This window comes from Mauremys mutica, unplaced genomic scaffold (assembly GCF_020497125.1).
Source record: "Mauremys mutica isolate MM-2020 ecotype Southern unplaced genomic scaffold, ASM2049712v1 000120F_np12_subseq_5202453:5248188_obj, whole genome shotgun sequence".
Taxonomy (NCBI): domain Eukaryota; kingdom Metazoa; phylum Chordata; order Testudines; family Geoemydidae; genus Mauremys; species Mauremys mutica.
Window position 1 is genome coordinate 30854 of NW_025422855.1, and position 10473 is coordinate 41326.

Sequence of the window (10473 nt, forward strand, 5' to 3'; positions counted from 1 at the left end):
AGTTACTGAAGTCCTCAAATTGGGGTTTAAAAAGGGTTCAAGTTACCGAGAATCCACCATTTACTCTAGTTGAAATCAACAAGTGCCTTGTGCTGCAGGAGAAAGGTGAAACCCCCCCATGGCTCAGCCAATCTGACCTGAGGGGAAATTCCGTCCTGACTCCAAATACGGCGATCATCTGTATTGTACGGCAGTGGCTGCCAGAGGTGTCCCTTGTAGAGGATTAGTGCTTCCGCTAAAAGCCAGCGCCCTGGGAGTCTGCCATGGTGGTTCTTGTGCTGAGAGTGCTTTGCGATACGTGCAGAGACTCAGCTGATAAAACTCAGGGGTCAACCTAAAATCCTCCTCTATTATGGAAAGCTTTAAATGTAAATTTAGAATAAACTTTCCCCCCGCTGTCAGCCCCTGCACTTCTCTGGGTCACCGAGGCAGCGAGGAAAAGCTCTTACAGATGAGCAAGACCATGAAACATCAGCCGACGGGGATAATACTTCTAAACGATACAGCCCCGTATGCACGCATCCCGCTCTGTGAGGAAAGTCTGATCTTCCATTTACAAGTCACAGAGGGAGTCTGCAGCTGCCAGGGTTAGACCCGAGTTATTCCAGAGCTCTGAGTGCTTGGCTGCACCATTCCGGTCCCTGGGCCGGTCAGCTAGCTACTGACCCAGTCACTGTCACTTACAGCAGATTATCCATCTGATTGTCCTGAAAAGCAAAGCTCTGAGTCTCTGCCTCGGCACAGCTGGCACCGTTATTCTGTGACAGTATAAGGGTTGATGGCCTGTGACTCGGCTTCTCCGAGAGGCTGACTCAGTGGGAGCTCTGATTGCTCAGCCCCTCTGAAAATAACGTTCCCCTGTTGAGATGGTTGTCACAACGGCCCTCACACCGGTCCGTGCCCATATCTTGGACCCTATGTGGGGGGGGGTGCCCCTTTCAGTGAGACAGAGAAACCTTTCCCCGGGGGTCCTCTCTCTCCCAGGGTTGAGGCCCCTTCCACCTCCTGGAGCCGCGCAACCTCTCTGAGCCTTAGCAACCGTTCCTGTCTCTTGCCGTGGGCCCCCTCAGGGAGGTCCCACTTCGCCTCCCACCCCTCCTGAAGAGGTATGGTGCAAAACAAACACCTGTTCTTTAGACTGGATGCACAACCTCTCCAGACCAGCGTAACACTAGGAGGGTTTTTATTGAGCGTTGAACACTAGCAAAAAGGGAAACTAACTCTCGTGACCCCACATCAGGCCTGGACCTCCTCAGCACAAGCACCTTCCCTGCGGCTCTGCCTGCCTTCCGCTCTCCAGCCCGAGCCCCCCCTATGCTTCCGCAGTCTGTGGCATCTGATAATCACCAGCCCTCAGGCCCCCGCCTCTGTCCATTGTCTTCTTATCCAGGTAAATAGGGTTTTCTGGGCCCTCCTCTCCTCTCCAACCCTCCTCCTGGCTTGAGAACCAGCTGGTTTAGATCATGGGAATCCATCTCTTCGCAGGCCCATTGTGTCCTCCTACTGGCCTAGAAGCGGCCTTGCGACTCCCTGAGGCTGGGTGGTCTTCCAGGTGTCAGGTCACCAGTTTGCTGGGGTTTTCCCTGCCTCCAGGCCCATGGGCTGGGGTCCCAAGTTCCTTCTCCGATCCTTTTGTAACAACAAACTCCCTCTCCCCTCAACCCTTGTTAACAACCAGTAACACCCAGGGACCACTGAGTCCCACTCCCTCTCTGCATGCAACCCATTGGAAAATCCACGAAAAAAATAAAAAAAAAATCCCCCACTTTTCGTCACAGATGGGAATTTGAGAGCCTCCATGGTTTGCAAATGTTGGCCCTTGATGTCTGATAGGATAAAACTGTTGCATAGTGGATTTGCTTGGGTGTCTACCGTTTTATCTTTCAAGCAGTGGAGGTGTTCCTGATTACTAGGCACTGAGTGAGAGATGCTGTTTGGGCGTAGCGAGGACAATCATTTGGAATAGGGCAACAGTTTCTCTTGGTTTTCAGGAGAATGGTTTGGCGTCCAGTGATCCAATTCCCCGCCTGGTATCCCTTTGCCGTGCCTCATCTTTGAGAGATTTCTCATTTGTGTCTGTGACCATGCAGCTTTCAGCAAGACAATTGGGTAAGCCTTACTTGTGTGTTCCCTAGCTCTAGCACTTTAAACTCTTCAAAATTCAATTGAGGGAATCAGTGATCATGTTGGATATGGGGGATCCAGGGGGATATAGCCAGTACAATACATGTTTTTTTTTCAGAAAGAAAGCCATTTGACGAGTCCCCTCACCAAAGGCTCTTACAGAAATTAAGCTAGTCCTGGGTCTAAGTAGAAGGTCATCTCCCCTGGAATCAGTAACGGGTTAAGAGATAGAAAAAACGAAAAGATTGGAAAATAAATTGGTCAGGTTTTTTCACAATAGAGAAGGGTAAACTGTGGGAATCCCCCATCGGATCTGTACTGGGACCCGTGAACGTTCAACATAATTCATTGATGATCTGGAAAAGGGTGAGCGAACTTGAAGTGGCAAAGTTTGCAGATGATACAAAATTTCTCAAGATAGTTAAGTCCAAAGCTTGTACTGTGAAAGAGTTACTAAAGGGACCTCCCCCCGTAAACTGGGCAACAAACTGGCAGATTGAAATTCAACACTGGGATTAAGTGCAAAGTAATGCACATTGGAAAACAAGAATCCCAAACTACACCTATTATAATGAACACCGATTCTAAATTAGCTGTTACCACACTACTCAAGTAAAGAGATTCTTGCGTTGTGAATCATGGCTAGTTCTCTGAAAACTTCAGTCTCAATGCTCAGACAGCAGTCCAAAAAAAAAAAAAACAAAAAAAGGCAAACAAAGTGTTAGGAACTATTAAGGCAATAGGAGCAGGAACAAATAAGGACAGGAAATATCAGAATGCTATTATTGTTATAAATGTATGGTGTGGCCCAAACCTTGACTAACTGTTGACTGTGAGATGTTCTGGCCACTCGGCCATCAGAGTGGAACTGGGAGAAGGTTCAGAGAAGGGACAACACAAGATTGATTTGAGGGTTTGGGAAATGGCTTCCCGTACAAGGAGAAGACTAAAAAGACTGGGACTCCTGTTCAGTTTAGAGATGGAGATGATTTAGCGGGGTTATGATAGAGGGTCTATAAAAATCATGGACTAGGTGGCAGGAAAAAAGTGAACAGAGGAGTTATTGATACCCTCTCCCGACAATTAAAATAAACACACTAGGGGTCACCCAATGAAATGAAAAGGCAGCAGCGTTTAGATGCTAGACAAAGAAGTCCCTTTTTTCAACACCAACACTCATTGCCATGGGATGTGTGATGGACCAGCAGTATAACTGGGTTCAAAACTGTATTCGGTAAGTTCCTGGAGGGATAGGTCCATTCAGTAATGGCTATTAAGCCACGCTGGGCAGGGCTGTAAACCCCATTGTTCTGGATGACCCCTAAGCAACTCCGACCTGCCAGAAGCTGGGAGTGGGTACGGTGGATGGATCTCTGTTAAAAATTGCTTACCATTCTGTTCACTCTTTCCCCCTGAAGCTCTTGTTACTGGCGACTGTCAGAAGACAGGAATCCTGGGCTAAAAACGGGCCATCGGGCTGACTCCACAGTCCTGGGCCGTTTCCTATGTTCTTAAACGGGGTTGTGGGCAGGCGGACATTCCATTCCCTGGCTGCCTACAACTTACTGGGCCGGGGGAGGCTTATTTGTTAGAAGTATCAGTTGGGTGGTTTCTTTTGCCTCCTAGTTCTAAACCGGCCACACTCCAAGGACGAAGATTGTTACGTAGCCCCTCACTCGTGGATATCTGGCTGTATGTTGCTGCTGTTCCTCAAGCCCTCTGGTTCCTTAGTGCCCTTCAGCCCTGCCTAACTGGGCCAGTGTTGGGAAAGAAACCGGCTGTTGGAAAGGGAGCTTTGTTTCCTGGAGGCTTTTTCGTAGAACCTCCCCCCATTAACCCTTTGATTTCCGGTGATGCGGGCTCACAGGCCCACATCCCCCCACCCCCCAGTTGGCCAGAGGCTGGCCCCCGGGGTTAACAGCACAGGGCTGGCGTCCAGAGACCAGGGTTCTGGGTTTTAGTTTGCCAGGGCAGGTTTCTTGGGACCATGCCTCTCTCCACATCCGCCCCTTCGTCCTGGGGGGCAGGCTGTACACGAGTGGTGGGGTCTCTTCCGCCATGATGCCTTGTGCAGCATATCTGGGCTGGGGTTTTTTCCTGGGGGAAGAATTGGGCTCTTGTAATTCCCAACCCCGATGAAAGCTCTGGTACAAAACCGAATGCCGCAAGTCTGTCGCCCCCCCAGGATGGGGGAATGGCAGTAAGAGAAGGCCCCAGCTGGGGTCTTCTGGAGGTCCCCCTCCTTTTATCCATTCGCTGAACAGGTGGGTTTTACCTCGCTCCCTCTCCACCCGTCAGTCCTGCAGTGTCTCAGCTAGGGGGAGGGGAAACCCGCAGAGAGTTAGGTGACTTGCTGCCCTGCTCCGAGAGCAGGACCGAGTTCTGGGATTCCTTCACCGACTGGGCTTTCACAAGTACTGGACATGGCCCTCAAAGAGCTCCATCGCCTCAGTCTTCTCTGCCCTGGGACTCCTAGCAGCTCCAGTTTTGCTTGGGCTGAGGGCTACTGCCCCGGGCCCTGTGCACATGGGCGTTGTGTTTCCGACCTCTTCCCCAGGGGTAAGAAGGGGTAGAGCAGATCAAACACTGTACCCGGCCTGCTCCTCCAGCTCTTTTCACACCCCTTTTGTTGTCTCCGTCTAGTTCAGCAAGTCAGTGGCCCTTCTTGGGAGGCAGCATGCGGGGGATTCCTACCTTGCCCTGGGGATAGCTTGAACCACTCACGCCAGCGCTCAGGGAGCTCCTGCCCCCCCATTGCTGTGCTGGGACCCGCCACACAATCGCAACACAAAGACTGTCTCCACTCGCCGAAAACCAAACCCCGGTCAGGCTGCCTGGAGTGGTGCAGACGCTTCCGCTGTAAGGGTGGTAAAGGTTCCCCGTTCGGGAAGACGTCATTCCCCCCAGGTCACCTAAAGGCAGGAAATCAGAGCGGCTGGGAGGGGTGGCAGGCTGCTGTCTGTCTTTTTGGGGTTGGGGGTGCCTGACCAGGCCCAGATTTCCTGGAGCATCTCCCAGCTATCAGCTCAGTCCCTATCCAGAGCGATGGCCTGGATCCCTCCCTCCACACCTCTTAACAGCTGCCCTTGTCTTTCAGCTGCTGAGGAATGTAAAACAAGTTGTGCTGTGGCCCTGAGAGACTTCACCAACACCTGGCCGGTTGTTTTCGATAGCTCGGCTGCGCCCACACACATTCTGTTCCTGTCTTCCCAGGTGAGTAGATGCCAATCTGGGTTCATATTTGTATTTTTAAACCCCCAGGTCTGGGTGGACACCTCACAGCAAAGGGACCCCCCCCCTGGCCCCATCTACTGCCAGCTTCAGGGGGGGGGGTGGGGGGGGCAGGGTTGGGGGCCTGGTAGTAGAATAGGAAATTAACCCCATTGGTTTGCCAAAGCGAGCGGGTAAGAGTGGTAACTGTCAGAAATGCCAAGAGTGTGGGTTTGATGAGAATCTGGTGTCACCGGTGGTAGAAGAAAGACGGGCCTGAGGCCCATGTATTGTAAGGCGACACTACTCATCCTGGACCATGTGGGTTTTGAGGGTGAAAGGCTGGTCGATGGCAGATGTTTGAAAACCACTCAACATTCAGATGCAATCTGTGCGCCGCACCCAGGTCCCCAGCACACTAAGCCCATCCCCGGACAACTGGGTCTACCAGGTGTTTCCACATGAGCGTTTCTCCTGGCATGTGCATATGGACCCAACACATTGGCCAGGGTGCTGATGGGACCAGGAATAATCCATCTGAGGCCATTTGCTTGTTTGCCATCCCAGGCAGGTGGGACGGCTCTCCTGTGAAAGCAAAGAGTCCTGCTGGGCCTCAGTGTGCTGGGGATGGTGGGTAAAAGCCAGGGTTTCTAGCCAGATGTTCTGTGTGCGATGTGGCACTGCTGACTCAAAGGAGCTGCCCTACCTGGGTGCACCCCCCAGCTGTTAAAGCTTCAGTGGCTATTTCATCTGTAAAGGGGCAGTGACTAGCTTGGGATAAATGGGGTGTCTCACACCTGGGCTGTGCGTTGCAATTCAACCCCAATGGATGAGTCGTCCTGACCCAATTCTGAGGGCAGCTTGTATTTTGTCAGTATGAAAACCTAAGTGGGGAGTTCCCAATGGAATGGGTTGACACATCAAGCTTGCACTCCTTGGTGGCTCAGCAAATAGACCAAGGTCTAAATCCATCCTCGGGGCAGGGGGGTGCCTTTTCAGGTCAGGAGAGAAGCGTGTTGGCTAGGGGACGGACAGGCTCCTCGGGCATTGCTTGCTTGCCCACGTGGCTAGAGAAGCTCATCCCAGGACCTGTTGTTCCACGCACTCAATTAGCACATACGTAAAGACAATAACAAGTTTTGTTATTAGTGCCTTCAGTGCAACTTTCAGGCCTCTGGGGCTCGGTCCGCAGGCCGTTGAGTAATTCCACCCCGACGGACCTGTGGAGTCGCTCTGTATTTACGGCAGATCGTAGGTTCTCTCTAAGGTCGGTGGTGGGGCAAACAACTACGGACCCGCAGGCCAGATCCCTCCCCTCCAAGGGACTATTGGATCCCGGCCTCCAGAGCGCCCATGGGCCCCCCCCCGGCGCTGCTCTCAACTAGCGGCTTGGCCCAATGTCCCTGCGGCCCCTGGGCCTTTGCCGCCAGGCACCGCCCCCCGCAGCTCCGATTGGCTTGTGGTTCCCCCCGTTCCGAGGGCCAATGGGAGCTTCGGGGCTGGGTACCTGGAGAGCGCGGCAAGGGGCAGCACATTGTGGAGGTATTCAGGGAGGCCTGCCCTGGCCCCGTTGCCACCCTGGAGCCCGAACCCCTCCTGCACCCTGCCCCACAACTCCCTGCACTGTGCACTACCCTCCGGCACCCCCAACCCCCTAACCCTGAGCTCCCTGCTGCAACCCCAACCCTGATCCCCTTCCTGCACACCCAACCCCCTAACCCTGAGCTCCCTGCTGCACCCCAACCCTGATCCCCTTGACCTGCAACACCTGCGACACCCAACCCCTGCCCCCCTGAGACCCCCTCCCCACACCCCTTCCTCTGCCCAGCCCCCTGCCCTGAGCCCCTTCCATGCACCCCACAACCCCCTCCACCCACCACCCCTGCCCTGAGCCCCCTCCACCACATAACCCACAAACACGCCTCCTCTGGCCCCACAGCCCCCCGGCCCCCTGCCCTGAGCCCCCTCCCCACACACGCCTCTCTGGCTGCCCACCCCCCTGCCCTGAGCCCCTTCCTGCACCCCGCAGCAGACCCCTAACCCCCTGCCCCGCACTAATTTACAATTTCCCCTACCCAGACGTGGCCCTCGTCCCAAAAAAGTTTGCCCACCCCAGCTCTAGGTGGCGTTGAGCTCCTTAAGGCAGGTGGGGAAGCCTCTCTGGAGCCGTAAATCCGCCCTGCTCTGGGAACACTGACTCTGCTTTCTGTCCCCCCGGCCAGGAAGGTGTCTTTTTTTTATTTAGAAGACAGGAAATAAGCACAACCAAGAATGTCCCACAATCAGCCAAACTTCATTGTGGGTCTGAGGGGCTTTCACTCAACGTCTCGCCTGGTTGTGCGCCGTCAAAACCCGAAGAGACGCTTCCCGTCCCCTCCAGAACACTCAAGTGAAGTTAACGTTTTGTGAGAGAGGGCACCCTCAACCTGATCTAAAAGATGGCTTGGCAGAGCCGGACCTACGGCATTGTGAGGGGGAACGCTGCTTTCCCCGGTTGTCGGACTTCGCCTTTAAAAAAAAAAAAGAACGAAAGGAAAAAGTAAAAAAAACAAAAAAAAGAGAGAAAAGAAACAAGAATGGAAGAAAAAAAATTTGCCTGTTCGCAAAAAAACAAAAAACAAAAAAAAAATACAAAAAAATAACGGTCGCAAAACTTTCTGTGAAATGAAAAATAAAATGAAAATTTACTTAAGGAAAACGTGGGGATTCCAAAAACAACGATCCTGCAAACCCAATTCTCTGCACTGGGAGGGGGGGAGGCATCCAGGTTTTTAGCCCACCTCCAGAACTACCCTGAGCATTCCCTTCCCTTCCCCCGCCCCTCGCCCCCCAAAAGAACAATCAGGAGGAGTCGGGACATCCCCCATGCGGCACCTGTGGGGATCCTGGCTGTTTTTCGCCCCTGTGGAGCGCACTTCCAAGAGCTCTGGGAGTTTAAAACTTAAACCCACCCCACCCGCCCTCCTTAATCAACCCCCCCTAGCTAAATCTTGAAGCCATCAATCTGTCAGCCTCCTGGAGGAGAGTCAGTCCTTGGATAGACTTTAATATAGTATATAAATTTTTTCTTTTTTTAGGTTTTTTTTTTAATTTGGTTTTATTTGGGGGTTTTAAACCCTGGGGGGGAGTATGATAGGGCTCAAGAGGTCGCAGTGATGGGGCTGACTATTTTACTACAACCGATTTGGAAACAGCTCCCAGGGAATCTTACATTGACAAGACCTTAGACCCCTGCCGCAGTGCGATAGAATTGATCCGCATGCTGTTTATTCCGACTGGTGTTGTAGCCATCTCGAGAACAATACAAACAAAAAAAAAAAACCAAAAAATAAATATAAAAAATTCAAATGTCAGTTGTGTGTCTCTGGCTGTTGAACCTGTCAGCATCAGGCCTCCATTCGAGGGGCGGGACTGACCCCGGCATAGCTGCTCTGGCTCAGAAATCCCCCCGGCAACGGTAGGATCTGTGTCAGCGTTCTTTCGACTTGACAGCAAGACACCGTTACCCTATAAGGGTAGTTGACCCCATCGAAGGCAGATGGAAGGGACTTGTCGCGAAGTGACGGGATATTAGATTTTTTTCTGTGCTTTAGTCACAAGATTCAGTCCCAGCTTAACCCTCCTCACTGACCACGTTGTCCGCTTCTCCTACTTTATGAAAGAGAAATTAGCTTCTCCCTTTTGGCGCACTGATTGGCACAGTATGCATTCATACTAACCTGCCTGTATTGCTGTGGATTCTCTTTATAATCCTTAAGGTTAAGTACTCCTTTGAAAATTAACACAGGAGCATCCCTACTTCACACTAAGTAAACGATCAAAGAGGATCAGAGGTCAATGTGCTTTTTTTTTTATTGCCCAGCAATGACGCTTCTGAGCAGGGCGGAATGGTAGCGTGACCTATATTTCATTGCCATCTGTTGTGTTAAAAGCAGCGCACCTATCAAAGTAGCTTTCCCTCTCGCTGTACCATTCGGCTAATCAAAGCGAGCTGTGCTGTGAGGCATCGCTAAAGCACCACGTGTATCTTACCGTGCCTGTGTATTTGGTGAGCAAGGTTCTCTGATGCAGCAGAGCCGAAAGATCTAGTTAAACAGATAACCGTAGCCTGTAATTGTCTTAAAGGATCCTGATAAAGGATTTATATGCTAGGAACCCAAACCTGGTGGAATGAGCCACAATTAAAATACTATCTAAACAACAAATCTATAGCTCGTCTCTCTGACAACTTGCCTGCAGGGGCCATATGGCTAGGTGAAACTTGCCCTACCCTGCCCTAGGGTTTTAAAAAAGGCAGCGTAAATTGCCTGGCTAAGTGGCTTTTAAATATACTTTAGGGAATCTTTAGTCTGTGCTCAAAGGATGCTTGGTGAGCAGTTCCCTCAGGTGGCCAGCACAGGGCCCACACGCAATTGGAGAAAATCGTGGAAATATTCATCCACCCAGGCTGTCTGGCTAGCACGAGCTGGTGCTCATTGGGGTTGCCATGGATCAAGGCTTTGTAGCATTTAATTTCAGAAAGAGGGGGAACTACACGAAAAAAGGAGGAGGTTATGTGAAACAAAGTTCAGCACTAGAAGTGAAATTCTCTGCAAAACTGCATGGAAAACTTTTAAAGACCCCAGGTGATAGAGGCTCAATTTAAACACATATACCCCAAATTAAAAAATGAGGAACCTTAAAAAAGAGCCCCTGTGGTTCTAAACAAGAAAGTAAAAGAAGCAGTGAGAGGCAAAAAAGGCATCCTATTTGAAAAAGTGTGAAGTTAAATTCTAACTTGAGGAAAATAGAAAGGGAGTATAAACTCTGGCAAAGTGAAGAAAAACAATTAGGAAGTGGCTAAAAAAAGAATTTTGAGGAACAGCTAGCCAAAGACTCCAAGGAGTAATAGCAATTATTTTTAAGTACATCAGAAGCAGGAAACAACGTGGGGCCACAGGGAGTTGATCGAGGGTGCTAAAGCAGCACTCAAAGGACGATAAGGCCACAGAAGAGACAACTAAATGAATTTTTATTGCATCTGTCTTCATGGCTGAGTGATATGTGAGGGAGATTCCCAAACCTGAGCCATTTCTTTTTAGTTGACAAATCCTGAGGAATTATCCCAGATAGAGGTGGTGTTAGAGGGATGTTTTGGAA